This window comes from Rhinopithecus roxellana, chromosome 6 (assembly GCF_007565055.1).
Source record: "Rhinopithecus roxellana isolate Shanxi Qingling chromosome 6, ASM756505v1, whole genome shotgun sequence".
Classification (NCBI taxonomy): Eukaryota; Metazoa; Chordata; class Mammalia; order Primates; family Cercopithecidae; genus Rhinopithecus; species Rhinopithecus roxellana.
The window spans coordinates 139,680,350-139,703,427 of record NC_044554.1 but is presented as its reverse complement, the minus strand read 5'-3'; the positions used below and the strand labels follow the sequence as shown (position 1 = coordinate 139,703,427).

The 23,078-nt window shown below is 37.7% G+C and overlaps 1 pseudogene; it reads right to left on the bottom strand.

Annotated features, from left to right (window-relative positions):
- Positions 1-1,986: 1,986 nt before the first annotated feature.
- On the bottom strand, positions 1,987-4,546 carry LOC104659004 (annotated as a pseudogene).
- Between the last annotated feature and the right edge of the window lie 18,532 nt (positions 4,547-23,078).

Here is a 23,078-nt window from a genome sequence, read left to right as displayed (position 1 = left end):
TACCTGTACAGCCTGCAAAACTGTGAGCCAGTTAAACCTCCTTTCTTTAAAATTTACCCCATCTCAGGAATTTCTTTATAGTAGCATGAGAACAGACTAGTACACCTTGATTGGACTAACTTGGGTCACATGCTCTGCCATAGGTGAATCACTGAGGCAATGATAATGGAATTTATCTGATTAATTTATTCCAGTTACAGGCAATTTTTGGAACTGGGGATGGTTAATTCTAACCAAACTGATTGTCAATAAAGCCTTGGGAAAAAAGGGGGGTAAGATGCATGCTGTGTAGGTACCCATAATATATATCTACTATGTTATATGAAATTTGAAATTGTGGATACATAACTGTTTACTTGACATGGGCCTGTGCTGTTAGAACCTATGTTTATTTCTACTGTTGACAGTGCATTATACCTTTAAGTTAGGATATAGGATAATATCAGTTTTAAGTTAAAACCGTGATTATTGGATGGTTTTGCCTGTCTTCATCCAGCTTCATCCAGCAAATTTGCCCTTCTGTGTTATCAATGATATAGTTTGGCTGTGTACACACCCAAATCTTATCTTGAACTCCCACATGTTGTGGATGGGACCTGGTAGGAGGTAATTAAATCATTGGAGTAGGCTTTTCCTCTGCTGTTCTCATGATAGTGAATAAGTCTCATGAGATCTGATGGTTTTTTAAGGGAGAGTTTCCCTGCACAAGCTCTCTCTCTTTGCCTGCTGTCAACCATGTAAGACGTGACTTGATCCTCCTTGCCTTCTGCCGTGATTGTGAGGCCTCTCCAGCCACATTGAACTGTAAGTCAATTAAACCTCTCTCTCTTTTGTAAATTGCCCAGTCTCAGGTATGTCTTCACTCGGCAATGTCAAAACAGACTAATACAGTAGGGCATACTCATAATTGTGTTCCTTGGCCAGAAGAAATTCTAGAATAGTTTTGCCACTTTCTTTCAAATGTTTCTTCTGATTTTACATCATTAAGCACTTTGTCTCCTTGTGCAATACAGCCTAATGGTAAAGATCACAAACTTGAAATCAGGCAGACCTGGGATCATAGCCTGGTTCTAACACTCTGTGTAAATTTACCTAAATTGCTCAAATTTTTTGAGGCTTGATTTCTCCATCTGTAAAATACATTTAACAGTGCCTGATGTGTAGAGGAATTTGAGGATTAATAAGAAAATATACATAAAGGGATTGGCATAGCACCTTCCAGGTAGAAAGAAGTGAACACATGATAGCTGCTGATGTTATTACTACTGTTTTAATCAAATTTAATGAGTTGTTATTTTGTTGCTCTCTCTATCTACTGGAGACATGCTTTTCTCAGAATAAAAAAAAAAAAAAAAGACAGTTTTATGTACTGTGAGTTTAGCAGATGTGTTCATAGCTGTTGATTTAGTTGTGCAAATTACTGAAGTTTTCCCAGCACTGCTATATCTTGCTCCTTTGCCAGGACTGTGGTTTGCATTATGAAAGACTGAACCATATCATTTTTTTTTTCTTTTTGGAGAGTCTGTGGTATATGGTAGCAGTGACAGCAGCAAATCTGTTTCACTTTTTGTCCTCACTCAATGCTTTGCTTGGTTTAGTTAACCTCTTTCTTCTTAACTGTTCTTAAGAAAATTCCTTATATTTCTTTTTAATTTTGCTTTCTATATATCTTGACACTCATTATCAAGTGTAGAAAACTAAATATTGTTCCTTGAGGAAATTTTTGCACATTTACCTTTTCATTGCTCCATATTCTCTTTTTTTCTGTTCTATCCATGACACAAAGGAATAGCAAGACCTTCACTCGTGTGTCGAGACAAGTAGTTTCCCACTCAGTACTTTAGTTGTAGTAGAAAGCTATTTCTGGCATCTCTAATTGAATTCTGAGCTCCCTCCTGAAGCAGTAGAAGTGTCTCACCATCATTGGCTTGCTGAGTTCGTGTCATGTCTTCTTTACTCAGTCTAGGGTGACTACACACCTCCTGGTTAGCTTGTCAAGTTCCTTCCACGTTCTGCACTGAGGACACACAAAGAAATCTGTGAATGAAATCTCTGCTGGCTCATGTCAGTGAAGTCTATAAAATTTAAAGAGAACAAAATAAAGAAGAATACAAATTTTAAGTGAATGCTAAAATGAGGTCAACTGCTGAACTCAGAGAGCTGCTTATTGGACCTAGTAAAGCAAGATGTTTCGTTGCTTCAGGGGAAGGATTAGTAAAAGTCACATATAATAAGTTTACTAAAAACAAGCTCATTCATTAGTAGATTGATACAATAATAGATCAACTCCAGATACCAATCTCATGTTTCTATCTTTTCTCCCATTAAAAGTTTTGTTCTTTGCACCTAGAACCAAAATTACCATTTGACCCAGCAATCCCATTACTGGGTATATACCCAAAGGAATATAAATCATTCTACTATAAAGACACATGCACGTATGTTCATTGTGGCACTATTCACAATAGCAAAGCCATGGAATCAACCCAAATGCCCATCAATGATAGACTGGACAAAGAAAATGTAGTACATGTAAGTCATGGAATACTGTACAGTCATGAAAAAGAATGAGATCATGTCCTGTGCAAGGACATGGATGGAGCTAGAAGCCATTATACTCAATAAACTAATGCAGGAACAGAAAACCAAATACTGCATGCTCTCACTTATAAGTGGGAGCTGAACAATGAGAACACATTGACACAGAAAGGTGAACAACACAAACTTGGGCATGCTGTGGGTCGGGGGTGGGGGCAGAGAGAGCATCAGGATAAATAGCTAATGTATGCAGGACTTAATACCTAGGTGATGGGTTGTTAGATGCAACAAACCACCATGGCACATGTTTACCTATGTAACAAACCTGAATGTCCTGAACATATGTCCTGGAACTTAAAATAATATTTAAAAGAAAGCAACATTTCAAAAGAAAACAAAATGACAATGGAACAGTTTTGTTCTTCACAATGTCTCTCTTCTTCTCCTCATTCTTTGTTTTTCCATAAATGTGCTTCAAAATGTCTTCTGTGTCAGGTGACTGGTGCATTGGACACATGTATTGGTTTTGAACTGCAACAATTTTAGGATAAATGGATGTGATTTTTAAATTCCAAATGGAATTCAGACTCTATTGGCCACTAGTAAAACACGAGTAGAAGGTAATCAACTAATTGTTTAGCTTTAACTTGGTTTACAAGTTTAGCCAATGAGTTTATTACCTACAAGGAGTGTTTTACTAGTGGTCAATAGAATCTGAGCTCAGTTTAGAAATGAAAAATCACAAATGCTATTTATATTATTGATTCACAGGAGAAAGGTATTTTCTTGTTCTTCTTTTATAAAACTAGTATTTTAAAAATTGATTATTTAGTAGCAGTTTGGAAGAAAGTATGACTCAGATAGCATTCAAATGTCTCTCTGTGTTATTTTGCTCTTCTGCTTGTCATATATCAAGGACTATTAGACAGCTTGACAACCCTATGGGAATATAATTAAACTGTCAAATATTTATTCATAATACACTCTGTGTCAGATCCTGGCCAGAATTTAGAGCCTTTGTATTTGATTGGTACATTCTCTTCCACAACTCTATATCCTTGATTCCCATGGGGAAAAGGAAACACTGCAATGTTGGACTAGGACAGGAGTCTAACAGAGTAGATCAGCATAAGCTGAAATGCATATGCATCAAGTTCAGAATAAATCCTGGGAAACAGTCCTGATCCTTCACACTACCTCTCAATAAGGTGGTAACATTAAGAAGTCTCCAAACCATGTGTTCTTCCATATCAGTAATTACCTGGTTCTTAACTGGCTTCAGGGTAGAGCATCTATTCATTTCTTTCTTTATTTTATTTCAAGTTTTAATCAAAGCTTGTATATAAGATTACTTTGTTCCTGCATCTTTTTAATTGTTTCTGACTTGTATTTGCCCTTCTCCTTTCCTACTTGGCGAGATTTGGCTTTCTGCTCAAGAATCTTTTTGTGGGACACAGGGAGGGGAACATCACACACTGGGGTCTGTCAGGGGGTTGGGGGTTAGGGGAGGGATAGCATTAGGAGAAATACCTAATGTAGATGATGGGTTGATGGGTGCAGCAAACCACCATAGCACATGTATACCTATGTAACAAACCTGCACATTCTACACATGTATCCCAGAAGTTAAAGTATAATAATTTTTTTAAAAAAAGAATCTTTTTGCAGTCTTTGTCCAGTTTTAGCCTAGTGATAACCACCTTGCTGGGGTGAATGCCTACATGGACAGCTAAGCCATTAGCCTTTTCCCGCTGCACCCATTCAATGTAGGTGACATATTTCTTCCTGTAAACCTGGACTGCTTTGCCAATTTTCTGACCTTTATAGTGTCCTCATACAACCTGAACTTCATCATTCTTTCGGATGGCATGGATCGCACATTATACCTTTGTCTCAGCTCTTTGGAAAGTGTGGAAGACATAATCTTCTTGCGAATGTAGGAAGGTGCTTTGAAATGACTTTTGCGGTTCTTGCTTCGGTCGGAAGTCACAAAGGGATTGAACTTCATTTTGGCTGCTCTTGCTTTAGTGATGGCCGCAAAAGGTGCATCTATTCATTTCTAACAAACACTTGTGTATCTTCACCTCCAGTGTAATAGATGCTCAAAATACAGAGCTGAATAAGATGAGGTCCTTGCTCTCAGAGTTTATAATGCAACAGGGGAAGCACTGCATCCAACTTACCATATAAAAAAACTGTACAAGACTATAAATGGAGTGAATAATTCTTCTTTGACAGTTAGTGAGGAAGATAATACATGAGCTAATCACTGAGTTATGAATAGAAACTCACTAGTAGTTAAACAGAGCATGATCAATAACATGGACATGTGAAGCAAATGAAAATGAACTCATTTGCTAAGTTCTAGAATTCGGGAAAGTAAATGAGGTTGGCTAGGCAAAGTTGGTTCACTTAGATGTAAAATATTAAAAGGAGGAAAATATGACCAATACATTCTAAGGAATATAATGAAAATTCAGGTATTGGTGGTGTCTATAGGAATAGTGTCAGGAAAGTCCACAATTTTAATGACTAATAGAATTTGCCAAATGGGCTACTAATATTAATGTTATTCAAAATCATGGGAGTCTGTAATAAGATTTACAAATACCATCAGGAAAAAAGTGGATCTACTTTTACAAAGAAGTAAATTAAATCAACTTCAGTTGTAAGTGGTGATTGCAAGATAGTTTTCTAAGTGATCTTGGACTGATCCAGCTCTCCCCACTTTCTTGCTTATGGTTCTCAAAATTGGTCATAGTATGTGCTGGGAATGCAACATCTTGAGGTAGCAAGGGACTGGCTGGAACAGCCTTGGCTCTGTTTCAGTCCCCTAGGAGAACAGGATGTCTTCAACACTTCAGCCCAGCACATCCCGTCATCCTGAGGTATAAAACCCAAGGTGGGCTGCTTTCTGGGGTTCCTCAGCTGCAGTTCAGGTAGGGTATGGGCAGATGACACTCCATCCATTTTGGACAGCTTTTCTGAGCATTGAGGGACTGAAATATGAGGAATTCTAGGTTTCTGTTGTTTTTTGTTGCCTATTGGTAAGAAACTCTCTTCATATAATTTGTTGTGTGTGTTGGGGGGGTATTCACTGGACTCAGAGAAGCTGGTAACCAGAGAGCAGCAAACCTACTTTACCCTCAAGCCCATAGATCTTAAAACTGATCTGTCCAGATGAAGAAAATCATAGATGCCTGTGTTAGTTAGTTGTATAAAGCTTCATGGGAGTCCCAATCGTAGGATATGAAAAGATGGACAATATAAGTTGAATTTCTTAATAATCTTTATAATGACCAGATGCAAAGAAGTGGAGATAAAAGGTGAATTTGTTGATTGTAGTTTGTCAGTTACCATTTTGTGTTCAGCCACTACAAACCTCTTGCTAGAGAATAAATTAAAATTTTAATTGCACAGAATTATATAAAACATGTGCTCCAGGAGTGTTTTTCAACCAGGAATTTGAATTGAGAATGAAAGTAAAGAGACTTACAGAAATTAGTTAGCTCCTTTGAAAACACAACTAAAGAATATGAGTAGAATGAACATAAGAGTTAATACAGGTAAGTGTACAGTAACTTTTTCTTGAACTTGCTTGTGACCTTCACCTTGAGCAGGTCAGCATGAGTACCCAGTGTCTTATGATAGGGATCCTTCAAATATCCAGAGGTATCTCCAGTGGCAGAAATGAACATGTAACACAGTTCTGGAAAGTCTTCTAAAATTCATGCTCAACTGTATCTCCCTCTTTTATCTATATTCTGCATTGGTGTCTTATAACTGATTGAAATAATAAGTTGTTTAAATTTGACCAGTTACAAGATATACTTTAATAAAATAAATATATCATTTCTGAAATCCCAGCACTTTGGGAGGCAGAGACGGGCGAATCACGAGGTCAGGAGATTGAGACCATCCTGGCTAACACGGTGAAACCCCATATCTATTAAAAATACAAAAAAACTAGCCGGGCGTGGTGGCAGATGCCTGTGGTACCAGCTACTCGGGAGGCTGAGGCAGGAGAATGGTGTGAACCCGGGAGGCGGAGCGTGCAGTGAGCTGAGATCACACCACTGCACTCCAGCCTGGGCGACAGAGCGAGAGTCCATTTCAAAAATAAATAAAAATAATAATAAAATAAAATAAAAATAACTAAATAAATATCAAGTAAATTGAAGAACTGTGTTCCAGTAAGAGTTTGATAAACACACAAGAGGACAGTGGAACAATGGAATTCTAAATTTCCTGTGTGTATACATGTAAAGAGGAGAAGGTATAAATCAATTGGCAGTTTAGAGTAAATCTTTTTGTTTGCATATGGCCCAGGAAAGGTACTACGGGTCTGTGATGGCTAATAATGAGTGTTGGCTGGGAGTGGTGGCTCCCACCTGTAATCCCAGCACCTTGGGACGCCGAGGCAGGCAGATCACGATGTCAGGAGTTCAAGACCAGTCTGCCTAACATGGTAAAAACCCATCTCTATTAAAAATACAAAAATTAGCTGGCCACGGTGGCATGCGCCTGTAATCTCAGCTACTTAGGAGGCTGAGGCAGGAGAATCACTTGAACTCGGGAGGTGGAGTTTGCAGTGAGCTGAGATCGCACCACTGCACTCCAGCCTGGACGACAGAGCGAGACTCCGTTTCAAAAAAAAAAAAATGAGTGTCAACTTGATTGGATCGAAGGATGCAAAATATTCTACCTGGGTGTGTCTGGGAGGGTGTTGCCAAAGGAGATTAACATTTGAGTCAGTGGACGAGAAGAGGCAGACCCACTCTCAATCTGAGTGGGCACCACCTAATCCACTGCCAGTGCAGCTAGGATAAAAGCAGGCAGAAGAACATGGAAGGACTTGACTTGCTGAGTCTTCTGGCTTTCACCTTTCTCCCATGCTGGATGCTTCCTGCCCTCGAACACCGGACTCCAAGTTCTTTAGCTTTTAGACTTTGGACTTACACCAGTGGTTTTCCAGGGGGTCTCTGGCCTTCTGCCACAGACTGAGGGCTGCCTTACTTTTGAGGTTTTGGGACTTGGACTGACTTCCCTGCTCCTCAGCTTGCGGACTATGTCTATTGCAGGATTTCACCTTGTGATTGTGTGAGTCAATACTCCTTAGTGAACTCCCCTTGTATACATCTAATCTACTAGTTCTGTCCCTTTAGAGAACACTGACTAATACAGGATCTGTTACTGTCACCTATCTTTGTCATCTGGATGCAGAAGATAAAAGCCATGAAAACCAATTGCAAAATTATCCTGGGCTGTGTTGACTGGGTGTTTCAGATCTGACTTGCATTTCTTTACCTTTCACAGGTATATTAAGGCTCTTATGCATAGGCTGTAATATAGCCTCTTCATGCAGCTTCAGGAGAATTCAATCATTTTGCCTCTGGCATAAGATATATCCCAACTTTGTCCATGGGCTGGAGGAAGTAAAAGGAGGATTGTGTGAGGTTCATCACTTTGCTTGGAATGGACAGCTAGATGACTTAAGAAAGTTGGCCCACAGTGATAGCTTACAGAATAGGAATATAAACTGTATACACTGCTGAAAGAGTCTGATGCTCCTCCCTGAGCTTGGTAAGGTCCTGGCTTGAATCCTTTGTGTGACAAGCAGGGAGGCTGAATATGGTGAAGCTCTGAACCTGGGAAGTGGTCGTGGGGAGGCTCTTCTTATAAAGGTATGTTATGTAAAGTTATTAATACGCAAGGCACTGTGTCAAATTGGTTTTGGCCCTGAAAAGGTAAAAAACAGAAAAGTATTTTCAAATCCATGTACGTTGTCTGCAGTTTTCCTCAAGAATATTTCTAGTTTTTGCTTTTGTCTCTGCTTTCATTTTGCCTTTGGAGGAAGAAATTCTATCTAGTCCCAACTTTTGCTATCTAACCTAGGAGTAATTCTGGAATAACCAACTGACAACCTGATTTATTGACCTGAACAATTTTCTATGTTCTTAAATGTTGTACAGTGTAAATTTTATTTATTTATTTACTTATTTATTTTTTAGACAAAGGTCTCACTCTGTCACTCAGGCTGGCATGAAGTAGCACAATCATGGCTCACTGCAGTCTCACCTTCAGGCTCAAGTGATACTCCCACCTCAGCCTCCCAAGTAGCTGGGACTACAGGTTTGCATCACCATGCCCAGCTAGCTATTTTTCTGTAGAGATGGGGTCTGGCTATGTTGCCTAGGCTGGTATTGAACACCTGGGGCAGAGCAATCATCCTGCCTTGACCTCCCAAAGTATTGAGATTACAGACATGAGCCACTATGCCTGGCTGGTATAATTTTTAAAGGTTATATAAAAGTTAATTGCATAGATATCCTACAATATTTTTTTTTTTGAGATGGAGTCTCACTCTGTTGCCAGACTGGAGTACAGTGGTACAATCTTGGCTCATTGCAACCTCCATCTCCTGGGTTCAAGCAATTCCCCTGCCTCAGCCTCCCGAGTATCTGGGACTACAGGTGCGCCCCACCATGCCCGGGTTTTTTTTATATATATATATCTATTTTTTTTTTTTTTTTTTTTTAGTAGAGATGGGGATTCACCACATTGGCTAAGATGATCTCAATCTCCTGAACTCATGATCGATCCACCTCGGCCTCCCAAAGTGCTGGGATTACAGGCGTGAGACACCGCACCCAACTGATGTCCTGCAATTTATTTAACCAGTTTTCTAATGTTTGGTATTTAGTTTTTTCTGGGTTGTTTTTATTTATTTTGCACCATTATAAAATATATATTTGTTTGTATTTTTATCTTACAGTTTTTCGGTTAAAATTTTAGGAGAGAATATTCTGGGTCACAGAATAAGCTGCTGTACCATTATTTAACTTTTGCTGAAGTTCAATCTACCAGGAGGCAAATCATGTCAAAGTCATTTTAGAGAAAAATAACAAAGTCGTATATCTGAATAAAAGGTAACCATGCAAAAACAAATCAATGAAATCTTTTTAGTTAAAGTAAGTGACTATGGAGGTTCAGGGTGGTTTATTGAATATTAGAGTCATTGACTTATTTCTAGCTACAGGGAGATGTAAATATACTCTGGGCTTAGGGGAAACACTGGAAAAGGCCTGGGAACATTGTCTTCTTTCTACTCCTGGAGGAAACATAATTTTTCTTAGAGTGAATATAATATCTCATATCCAGACAGTCATAGCATCCCTATGTACATGCAGACCTAGGCATAACTATGGGTATGAGAAGGGGATAAACATAGTGGTGTAGCTATAGCAGGAGAAAGTGGAAACAGCAGTTACATGTTTAGATTTGATGGCAGCAACACAGAGAAAGAATGAGAGAAGGAAATAGCAGAAGGCAACAAGAGCAATAGTCTAGTAAGGTATACAGAGAGACACAGAAGGTATAGGATCAAAATGAATATAAAAAGAAAAGAGTGACCAAAATGTCCAGCATTGTTAAACTGTTAGAACTAATACAAATTCAGTAAAGCTGCAGGTTCCAGAATCAACATACAAAAATGAGGAGCAACTTTACTTGACACCATACTCTCAGGTCTTAAAAAGACAACTTGTTTGTATAGGAGATAATGAGATTCAATATCCAAATTAAGGATAAATGAGACAGAAAAAAATTTTTAAATTTCATATTATATTTTTAAACCCCTGGGTCCAAGGATATCTGAAACCTGAAGATGTAAGTCCAGACTTCCTTGTTATACAAAGCCAAATCAACTCCCCTCACTTTGAGCCTGCGTTCTGCAATTGTTGGGTTGGGTGCACTATATTTGTCAATTATGTCAAGTTAGTTAATCATATTGTTCAACTCTTTTATAACCTTACTGATGTATCTGCTTGTCCTATCAGTTGCTAAGAGGGGTGTCTTAAAATCTCTCAACGTATTTGTGAAACTGACTGTCTTCTTGAAGGTCTGTAAAATTCTGCATTACATCTTTTGAGGCTCTGTTACTAGGTGTATACACATTTAGAATCATATTTTCCTAGTGCCTTGAAGTATCTCTTCGATCTTTAATAATGTGCCTTGGCTTTGAGTCTACAGTGTCTGATATTAGTGTAGCTTCAAGCTTCTTTTGGTGTTGCTCAGTAATTTTTGTCATCTTTTTAAAAATGTTTTTGAATATTAAAATTGAAAACATTTCTTAAAAGTAGCATTGAAAAAGCATAAAAAAGATTAAAATAATCTTCATTTTTAAATTGTAATTTTAGTTCATTTATATTGAAAGTGTTTATATGGTCTGTGCTTAAATCTAGCATCTTCCAATTTGTTTTCTATTTCTGTCATCTGTTCTATGCATTTTTAAATTAATTATTAAATTCTATACCCATTTGCTTATTAGTGACACATTCTTTTATTATTTTTACTATTATAACATTCCTTAACAAATTAATATCCATCTAGAGATTATGATACTCTGTAATGAAAGCCTAATGTAAATTAAGACTTTTACTATTTTCAGACAAAGCAATGACTTCCAAACTGCACACATGCATGTGCGTGTGTGCACACAAAGACACACACACACACACACACACACACACACACACAAACCTAAACATTGGATTTCTTTCATTTAGGTTTCCCTACAGCTTTATCCTTACTGCTGCTCTTCTACATATTCTTTCCTCATTTCTATGCTTCCCTCTTTCATCAGTTTCATCTGCATAAGAACTTTCTTTAGTATTTCACTAGGAAAATGTATGGACTCTGAGAGTGTCGGGTCAGAAGTGAATACAGGCCTCTTCTGGAGATGCAGATGAGGGATCATTGATAGCTATGTCTAAGCTGTTCCAGTTGAAGAGTGGGCAACAGCACACAGCCAAACCCTCTTTTGAATCTCTTCTGCCTCTTGACTTTCTACTACACTGCTATCTTTAAATATTGGCCTCAGTCCCTAATACTCCCTGTCAGACTCCCAGATCTTTATTTTAGATACCTGGATTGAAAATTACATGGCTTTATGTCTGGCAATTTACTTGACTTCTCTATGGCTGAAACAAATGCACAGGGACAAGATTAATCTGGTTAAACTCAAAAGATTGGAAGTTTTAGTGAATGATACTTACGAGATGATTTATATTGAACAAAAATTACCTTCTAAATAATACGAATTCTCCAACACCATGCAAATTATCCATTAGTACATATAATTAATTTTCTGTGAAAATACTGAATTATGTTACTGATTTTATAAAATCTGGATCATTTAACATTTTTAAAGATTGAATTTGAAATATGTTCAATGTATACACATTCTAAGTACAAAAAGTTACTGACAATTGTTCAATGGGTTTTGTCTACACTATTCAGTTATAACATTCCTTTGAGTGAAAAAGCACTTCATGTTCTCAGCATAAAGTTCTTTATTACTGAGAGTGTGCTTTTCCCCTGTCTGAATAGCCTGAATTGAGTTTTATTTTGAGTTTTGTATCTGCTTCAAATATTGTTGGCACACAGGCAAAGCTTTATGAAAATACAGAGGTTGTAAATGCCATTTTTCTATTCTTGAAACATGTCTATAAATGACAGATGATTATTGATTTGTTGGTAGAAAAATGCACAAAAAGTTCCAAGACCTGACTGCCACATAAACTCATATATTTCTTATATGTAGCAGAAAAATAACAGACATTATATACTTTTCAACTTGTAACAATGGAACTGATAGCGTTCTTGTTCCCATCTGTCCTTCCATTTTGATTCTTGGACTAGTCTCATAAGTATGCCCCTTTCCAATTCCAGCTCTCTACCACATACCTTGACCTGAAAACAGGTAAGATGATACTTTACAAAGCATTATACTAAAAGAAAACCCAGCTGTGCTTTTAACAAGTTGATCTACTGAAGAAAAACCAAATGCAACTTATAGCAAAATATGTCTTTATCTTTCTGAGTCCATCAGAGATGAAAAACAGCTCCCCTCTCCACCTTTTACCTAATCAAAAGCTTAAATCTGTTCACAGGCTTTACAGCCCAGCATTGTACCATTGTATATTGATTGCGCCAGAGGGCACCTCCTTGTGGAGAACAATTGATTTTTCTTTGTTAGCAAGCGATTTTAATAGTCTTTCTACAGCCTGTCATGTTTCAAGGCCCCAGAAGCAAGATGCACCTGTTACTAGAACTTAGTGATCAATCGTTCAATCCACAGAAAATGTGCCTCTCTGCTGTGTGAAAACCCCTCCACAACAATTATTCAGAAGGTGACTTTAACTTGTTTTGATAAATATGCCGCTTGGGAGTCTCAGGTGGGTTGCTTAAGCATTTTTACCTCTGAGCCTGAAATTAGGTGTTTTGTTAAAATGCCATTAAGATAGCATAGTCACAAGAACAGAGTTTTGCCATTTAATGTTACTTTAGCAGCTTCATGCCAAACTTCCTTGCCAAAGAAACTAGCCCAAAGTAAAGGTCATTGCTTTGAAGAATGAATGATGATAATAACTCTATTTGTATTGCCCTTGATATTTGAAAATGGCTCTTCTGGCTAATTGTGAGGTGTGACTAAATAGTCAAAGATAGGATCTGTAGTTTAATTCTGCACAATTGCTATCTGTTCTCCTTGACCAGTAGTGACCACTGTTTCCTTAAGGTTATATAAAGTGTCTCTTATTTTTTTTTTTCCCTCTTCATGAATCAAGCTCAAATAGTTTCTCTGTGTGTAGGGAGGCTTCTCTGTGATCTATAAGCATATGAAAGTCTTTAAAAACTTCTTGAAAGCCTTTAAAAAGCTTATCAGCACTATACATAACAATAGGTTATCTAGGTGTCCTAGACAACAATATTATTAGCTATCACTGGTTAGGACATTGCATATATTATCTTAATCAACTTTCAGTCAAATACTTTAGGGTAGGGATTACATGTCATGCTTTATAAATGAGAAAATTGAGAGAAATTTGTGAAAGGCTAATATTATCAGGTTATATAAATATGGACGTATGTGACAAAATCAGAATTTGGTCAAGTCCATTCTCTTAATCAATACTGTACTATTTCTCATCACTATGGTGAAAATAGGACCTAGAAGTGTAGACGCCTTGCTTGGATCTTTTTTTTTTTTTTTTTTTTTTTTTTTTTTTTTTTTTTTTTTGAGGCAGAGTCTTGCTCTGTCTCCCAGACTGGAGTGCAGTGGCGCAATCTCGGCTCACTGCAAGCTCCGCCTCCCGGGTTCACGCCATTCTCCTGCCTCAGCCTCCCGAGTAGCTGGGACTACAGGCGCCCGCCACCTCGCCCGGCTAGTTTTTTGTATTTTTAGTAGAGACGGGGTTTCACCATGTTAGCCAGGATGGTCTCGATCTCATGACCTCGTGATCCGCGCGTCTCGGCCTCCCAAAGTGCTGGGATTACGGGCTTGAGCCACCGTGCCCAGCCACTTGGATCTTAACCTGCATTAAAATCCCTGTCACCTCTAGAATACAGAACTAAAGTATAGAAGACAAAACCTTCTCTTCAACCCAGTAGACCATTTTTTTTTTTTTTTTTTTTTTTTTTTTTTTTTTTTTTTGGTGAGACAGGGTCTCACTCTGTTGCCCAGGCTGGAGTGCAGTAGTGCTATCTCAGCTCGTTGCAGCCTCGGCCTCCCAGGCTCAGATCATCCTGTCACCTCAGCCTTCCAAGTAGCTGAGACTACAGGCTTGTGCTGCTAAGCCCGGATAAGTTTTTTTTTTGTTTTTTTTTGTTTTTTTTTTTTTTTTAATTGTAGAGACAGGGTTTTGCCATGTTGGCCAGGCTGGTTTCAAACTCCTGAGCCCAGTGATCCACCCTTCTTGGCTTCCCAAAAGGCTGGGATTACAAGAGGCATGAGCCACCGTGCCCATCTTACAGCAAACATTTTTTGATGTCTGTTGAATACCAAGCAACTTGATAGACTTTGGGGTAAAGTAACAAATTGAGAAATATACAATCCCTGATTTCAAGAAACTAGTCAGGAAATGGAAAGAAGGAATGGTTACTAAGAGGCTCAGCAGGGGAAAACATCTCAGCCTAGAGGTAGGAAATGTTTCGTAGAAGATATTGCTTCTGTATAAAGCCTAGAAATACAAAGAAGGCTGTTATGGGCTGAATTGTGTCTGTCTACAAATTCATGGCGAAGTCACATGTGTGTCATATGTTGAAAGGATAACTCCTCTTGCCTCAGAAAGTGATTGTACTGGGAGAAAAGGCCTTTGCAGATGTAGTCAAATTAAGATGAAGTCGTTAAGGTGGGCTCTAACCTAATCTGACTAGTGTCCTCATAAGAAGGGAAAATTTGGACAGAGAGACACAGAGAGAAGACCATGTGAAGCTTGGATATATGTTGCCATAAGTCAGTGAATGCCAAACATCACCAGCAAATCACCAGGAACTGAGGCAAAGGTATGAACACATTCTCCTTCACAAGCCTCAGAAGGAACCAACTCTTTCAAATAGACTTCTGGACATTTGCTAACCTTGGTTTCAGACTTCTGATGTCTAGAACTGTGAAGCAATAAATTTCTGGTTTTGAAGCCACCTAGTTTGTGGGTCCTCTCTTACCGCAGCTCTAGCAAACCAAAGAAAGGGTTTTGATAAGAATAATGGTAGAGAGAGAGAGAGATACAGAGCTTTGTTTTGGTTTGCTTTTATGTGAAAGAAAGAACAAGGAAAACTTGAAGACAAGGAAATGTTTGTAGTCTGAGGAGCCAGTAAGGAGCCTCTGAATGTTTATGAGTAAGCAGCAGAGTGGCATTTTCAGAACTGTGTTTTAGTGAAGTTACTCTCACATCACAAGTAGGAAGACCAGCAAAGGTAGACTTAGCTCACCTTGAGACTGTTTTGTAGCTGCAAGTTGGTGAAAACGAAGGGAAGGATGCTTGATGTGAGGAAATTATTTTTAAAACTGAACTTTCTTTAAAGAACTAATCAACTCTGACCTTTATGTTTGTAAACCACTGGAGGGGGGCAGGAAAATAGATGAGAAAACAGGTTCCAGTCATTTTACCTGAGGGATCAGAACCAAGACTAATGATGCAATATGTTAGATCAACAGAAGAAGAAATGCTTTGAAAATGCTCCTGTCTTGTTCCACATGTTCAGGTCTCATGAAGTTAGAAAGATCCTTTAGATGGTGAATCAGCAGATCCGGATTTTAGAATCAGCTCGTCAAAGAACTCTATAACCAGTTAAATAAATGACTCTGAATTTCCTGATTTCAGTTTTCCTTTTTCTTTTTAGACTTTTAAGTTCAGGAATACATGTGCAGGTTGTTGCATAGGTAAACTTGTGTCATGGGGATTTGTTGTACAGATTATTTCATCACCCGGGTATTATTAAGCCTTCTACCCATTAGTTATTTTTCCTGATCCTCTCCCTCCTCCCACTCTTCGCCTTCCAGTAGACCCCAGTGTGTGTTCTTTTTTTAAAAAAATAAAAGAAAATGGTGGATATATTGGTAGTTACATTCCTTCCAGTTCTAATAAACAGTCTTAGGGAATGTGGTAAGCTTACTTCCACTTTAGATGTGTGCTGTTTCATCTTGTTCCTCTTTCTCAGTGTTTCTATTCTGTATTAGTGCAACCAAACTTTTGAATAAAATTGAACTCATAATTTTCTCACTAAATCTGAATTTCCTAACCATTTGAAGTGCTCATAGAATTTATGTGTGGCCATAGTCACAGATGCTATAAGCATACATAAATGTGTTAAAAATTAGAGCAGAAGAAGGGAAAGACAACAAATGAAGTACGTGTCACAGAATTTTTTTTTTAAAGTAAAAAGTTCAGAAACCAAGTAACCTTTCAGAAAAAAATAGATAGAGGATAACTAAGAAGAAAAAGGTACAGGTGTAGGAAACGATGAAGGTCAGTGTAAGCAAGTGGCATGCAGGCGATGAACAGGTGCAGCAAGAGGTGCAAAAATGAATGATCTATTATGGAAAAGTCACATCAAGGGTCTGTTTTTGTCTCTGTTACCCTAGGAGACTAGATGCACTAAGTGAAATATATCAGTGCAGATTACTAACACTTTACCAATTTAAGAGAGGTTAACAGCAATGGAAGAGAAAATGGTGATGCAGCCTTAAATGCTATTTTCATAAGTGATGCTTTAATAAGACTGAACAAATCATTTGCCATAGCAGTTACAAGGAGTCAAGGATTACAAACTAGGGCCTGTGGGCCAAATCTGACTGACTTCTGTTTTTGGAAATAAACTTTCATTGGAACACAGCCATGCCCATTTGTGTACATATGTCTATAGCTGTTTTTGTGTTACTATGGCAAAAAATGGTTTAAGTAGTTGCAAAAGAAGGCATACAGCTCCAAAAGCTGAAAATATTTACTATTTGGCCTTTTACAGGAAAGACTTCTGACCACTGCTCTAGAGGGCTTCTAACATACCTTTTAGAAAATTCTCAGCTCCTAGAATTTAACTGCTTGGGTTAAAATACTTTTTTCTTCTGCCTACTCACTCTGTGGTCTTGGACTTGACATTTACCACTCTTCAACTTTTAGTTTTCCTCATGTATAAAACAGATACAATAAAAGTTTTTCATGAATAGAATTCTTGCTAGGACCAATTAAAGAGTCTAAGCACTCTAAGCACCACTGTGCTCACGTCCACATCTATCTAGGCTACTGATTTCTTTCCATGTTTTTTTCTCCCAGGGACTACTGCAGTTTCCATCAACCAAGTTGACACTTCAGAGATACTTTTGTGACCACCAGGCATTACAAGGATTCTCAAAGTTCCAAAATTCCCCAGACATTTGTACTAGTTTAGGATAGAATGCCTCACACCATCATCTTGTTTTAGAATTTGTTAGATGCGTACCAAAACACTACAAGTTGTGCTTCAAATTTTTATTTCTATTTATTTATTTTTGATTTGTATAAATTTAGAGGACACAAGTGTAATTTTGTTACGTGTATAAGTTGCATAGTGGTGCAATCAGGGCTTTTATGGTACTCATCACACAAAGAATGTATATTGTACCCCTTTCCAGTGACATTGCTCTGTGGGTATTAACTCAGGGTCATATATAGCCATTAAGACCTAGGTAGAAATTCATAGTGTGGGGCCAGGGACAGTCTGACAGGAGGCTAGCCTAAGAATCACTCTTTTCTTCTGAAAATAAAATGTAGTATGGAATCAAGCTGGTCATTGATAGCTCCCTTTTCTCTCGGAATGAGTTTTCATGTGGCACATTCTCAGTTCTCCATGCAGAGTGTTCCTAGTTGCTCTTTATCGTTTTGGTAGACAGTACCAAAAATACCAGAATTTCAAAAGATGACACAGCATAGGCTAAAGATGGTGACACTTTTGCCACTTCCTACTGTTTCTGATCTTACACTATTCAAAATAGGGATTCCTGAATATATTTAGAAATAGTCCCCTATGTCCTTAAGATAATGTCAATTGCTAATATTCACTGGACATTTGCTATATGCCAGGTACTGTGATAATCACACTGATGTATTATCTTATTTAATTCTCTAAAAATTCTGAGGTATTGTCATTATTTCTTTATAATAGGAAATTTACAGAAATGGCCTGAGGTCACAGTTCGTGATGGAACAAAGCCTTGAACCAGGGCTTTTTCATTCCAAAGCCCTTGCCTTTGAGCATAGCCTGTACTGTTTCTCAATATCAGTAATTACTGAATTGTTTCTCACAAAAAATGACATGTTGAAGTCCTAATCCCCAGCATTTCAGAATGTGACCTTATTTGGAAATAGGTTCTTTGCAGATGTAATTAGTTAAGATGAGGTAATAGTGGAGTAGGGTAGATCTTTAATCCAATTTGACTAGTGTCCTTATAAGAAGACAGCCATGTGAAGACAGAGAGGCACAAATAGAGAATGCCATTTGACAAACGAGGCAGAGATTGGATTTATATAGCTATAGGTCAAGGGTTACCAAAGATTGCTAGCAAACCACCAGAAGGTAAAAAGAGGCAAGGAAGGACTTCCCTTCAGAAGGATCATGGTCCTGCCAACACCTTGATTTTAGACTTCTAGTCTCCAGAATTGTGCGAAAATAAATTGCTGTTGTTTTAATCCACCTAGTTTCTGGCATTTTTCTGCATCAGCTGTAGAAAAACAGTACAGCCATATAAATAGAGAAACTCTAAGGAAAAAGACGATATGTTATAAACGGAGAATCTAAAATGTACATAGCCTAAGAGGAATGAGAGACTCTAAACATAAAACGACTTTCTGAGTGTGATGGCTAATACTGAGTGTCAATTTGATTGGATTGAAGGATACAAAGTATTGATCCTGGGTGTGTCTGTGTGGGTGTTGCCAAAGCAGATTAACATTTGAGTCAATGGGCTGGGCGTTGCCAAAGGAGATTAATATTTGAGTCAGTGGGCTGGGGAAGGCAGACTCACCCTTAATATGATTGGGCACCATCTAATCAGCTGCCAGCAAGGCTAGAATATAAGCAGGCAGAAAATTCTGAAAAGAGACTGGCCTAGCCTCCCAGTCTACATCTTTCTTCAGTGCTGGATGTTTCCTGCCCTCGACCATCAGATTCCAATTTCTTCAGTTTTGGAACTCGGACTAGCTCTCCTTGCTCCTCAGCCTGCAGACGGCCTATTGTGGGAGCTTGTGATCACGTGAGTTAATATTTAATAAACTCTCCTTTATATATATATATATATTCCATTTGTTCTGTCTCTCTAGAGAACCCTAATACACTAAGGAAAAGAGGAAGAGGACCACATAAACAAAGAAAAGAAAGAAAAAAGTAAACAAACAAAGTAATCTGGTTGTAAAATGAGTTCGCTAATTTTCTGGTGACATCTGATTTTAATGGGATATTCATAAAAAATGAAAGCAGGGATGTAATACCAAAGTAAATAAATACTTATAACTCATTATGAACAAGGTTAATATTTAGGGGTTTCGTGGTGGTGACTGGGGAGAAGGAATTACAGACAACTTAAAGACCAAAACAAAATAAGTAAAGATTAGATTTAATGTAAACCTCAAATTTAAAATAATATTCCCATGTGACATCATAGAAATGGCACCCAAAAGAATAAAAATAAAACTACAGCAATAATTTAGATCTATAACTATAAATTATCTGATGGAAAAATAGCTAAAACTGTTGTTCTCTATTGAAATAGTCTATGATTGTTACCTATCTCATCTCAGCTGGTCTCCCTATTTCTAAATATTGGAATAGAGCATTAGGGTGTCCCAATTCTGCAGTGGACTCAAACCAATTACTATTGGTTTTCATATGGTTCTGAATAATAGACACTTCTAATATGCAGATGCTTTCAAAGATTCATACAAATGTTAATGTATTTTAAAAAACTGTTTTTTCTTTTTTAGACTCTAGTTAATCTGAAAATGGACTATCTAGCTGTGGAAACTGGAGTTGTGTATGCAAGAAGTGTGTGAATTATCAGGTGTGCAAATGCCCTGCATCTAAATCCATATTCTTTTATTTCTCCTTGCCTTTGTGGCTGCTTGGCTTTCTTTTGCTCAGACCTTATCTATTTGACAAATCCTATTCTTCCTTTAAGTTGCAGCTTAAGAATCACTTCCTCTGTCGAACCTTCCCAAATTATTATCCCATAGCCCTCATTGATAATTTTTGTCTTTGTGCTAAAAGTGCACTTCTTTTATATTATTTACAATATTACATGATATATTTTTGTGCTTGGCTGTAGAATGTGGGCCCCCTCAAAGCCAGGGCCAGGCCTCTTACATGTTTTCATACCTAACACCTAGCACAGTGTCTGGCTAAGTGGCTACAGTAGCCACTTACTGATTAATGAGTTCCATGGACACCTACAGCCCAGACAACCAAAACAAAAATAAACGGGTGGGACTACATGAAACTAAAAGGCTTCTGCATAACAAAGGGAACAGTTAACAGTGTGAAAACATAACCTATACAATGAGACAATTTTTTTTGCAAACTACATATTTGATAAAAGACTAATTTCTAAAATACATAAGAAACTTCTACAACTTCATAGAAAAAAAAACCTGTAAACTGATTTAAAAATGGGCTAAAGACTTGAATAGACATTTTTTTTTAAATGACATAAAAATTGACCATACAGGTACATGAAAAGATGCTCAATGTCAATTAATAATTAAGGAAATGCAAATAAAAACTACATGATATCACCTCAGACCTGCTAGTATGGCTACTATCCCAAAGTCAAAAGTTAACAAGTGTTGGCAAGGATGTGAAGAAATTAGTACCCTTGGACATTATTGATGGGAATGCAAAATGGTGGAGCTGCTATGGAAAATACCATGGAGGTTCCTCAAAAAATTAAAAATTGAGCTACCATAGGATTCAGCAATCTCACTTCTAACTATGTATCCAAAAGAAATGAAATCAGGATCTCAAAGAGATATGAGCACTCTTATCATGTTCATTACAGCACTACTCACAATAGCCAAGATGTGGAAACAACCAAAATGTAAACTGACAGATGAATGAGTAGAAACAAACGATGCTATATACAAACAAGAGAATATTAACTTTTCCTTCAAAAAGAAGGAAATCTGCTATATGCAACAACATGAATGAACCTTAAGAACACTGTGTTAAGTGAAATAAGTCAGTCACAAAAGGACAAAAACTGCATGATTCCGCTTGTATTAAGTTATATAAAATAGTCAGACTCACAGAATCAAAGAGTGGAACAGTGGTTGCAAATGACTGGGTAAAAGAGAAAATGAGGAGTTGTTAATACATAGGTGTAAAATTGTGTTATTCAAGATGAATAAGTGCTAGAGATCTGCTGTACGATATTGTTCCTACAGGCAACAAAACTATTTTGTACACTTAAACATCTGTTAAGAGAGTAGAATTAATGCTGTGTTCTTACCACCATACATTTAAAAAAGAAATTTAAAAAATTTCTTTGTGGGGCACAGTGGCTCATGCCTATAATCCTGGCACTTTGAGAGGCCGAGGCGAGTGGATCGCCTGTGGTCAGGAGTTAGATAGCAGGCTGACCAACAAAGTGAAACCCCGTCTCTACTAAAAATACAAAAATTAGCCGGGTGTGGGGGCATGTGCCTGCAGTTCCAGCTACTCCGGAGGCTAAGACAGGAGAATTGATTGAACCCGGGAGGCAGGGGTTGCAGTGAGCGGAGATGGCACCACTGCACTCCAGCCTGGGTGATGGAGGGAGATTCCATCTCAAAAAAAAAAAAAAAAAAAAAAAAAAAAAAGCATGAACATATGTAATTAGAGAAAAATATTAGGGAAATTGCAAAATAATTTATTAGCCTTATTCGGCTCTAGAGATGATCAAGGATAAGCTCAGCCTACTCAAGCAGAGATAACATCTGTGTGGAAACGCTAAATGCCTAGTCTGCTTCTATCTTGTGTTTGAAGGAGAATCCTGTTAAAAATGAAGCCACTATCATGGTTAAGAAGATTTGAAATCTAAGATCAGGAGTGACTGCTTTCCATGAATAAAAGTTTCTAAGACTAGAAGATGGGCATTCTAAAGTTCAGAAAAAGTCACTTTTCAAATCACTAAGTTATGTTGATTCTTCCGTCACAATGTTGACCAAGAATCCCTTCACCCCTTTTCTTGTTATCATTGCAGTCAAACATTGATTATCATGCACTTTCATAAAATAATAGCCAAATTGTTATCTCATTTCTCTGCCTCAAATCTGTTCTTTTCTCAGTTCACATTGCATACTGCTTGGCTTGGGCCATTCCTTGGTTCAGAAATCTTAAATTGTTCCCCATTTTCCTACAGATTAAAGATTATTTTCCTTAACCTAGCCCTTCATTGCTCCTCCAAATTTACTCATCTCACAAACCATCTTTCTAGCATAATTTCCATCATTTCCAATAAAGTTGTTATTTTATTTCTTTCTTTTTTTTTTTTTTTTTAGTAGAGTAATTCATTAAATGGATAACTAAATCTAACTGGATTATTTTACTTTTGAATGAATGTTTCGACAGTGCTTGCCACTACCTGCCGGTGAAGAACCCAAGTTTCCTGCAAACTTTCCTTCTCTTCTGTCCCCTTGATATTTCTGAGAGTGACTTGGAAGATTCTCCCATCTTTGTGGTTCCACTGAAGGCTTTAGCTTTGTCAAAGGAGCCATCCTCCTTGTGCAAAGGGCCTAGAGAGTGGCATCAGTCACAGTTTGAACTATGTTCTCTACTCTAGGATGTCACAGCTTATCCCAAATCCTGGGCGAATCAGAAGTACATTTATCTCATTATCAATCTCATATCACTTAGTTTGTAATTCTTGTGTGGCACTTATTATTATCTGTTTGCTAGTTTAATCATCTGGCTTGGCTGGATTATCTGCTATTAGCACAGCATCGCAATTGCTTTCTTTATCACAGAAAGAAGGTTGGAACTACATTTTTCAAAATTGCCTTTTCTGTAAGGCATCAGGTTAGAGTTTATCAACATGAAACACTTGACTGAAATTTAGAATGTGAAGAGCAGTGGCTGTTTTTCTTCTCAGGAAGAAGCAGCCAGACACATGGACAGATGTGACTGGCCCTGCAGCTTGGATGATTGTCTTAGTTTGCTCTGACTGTCAGAACAAAATGTCATAGACTGGGTGGCTT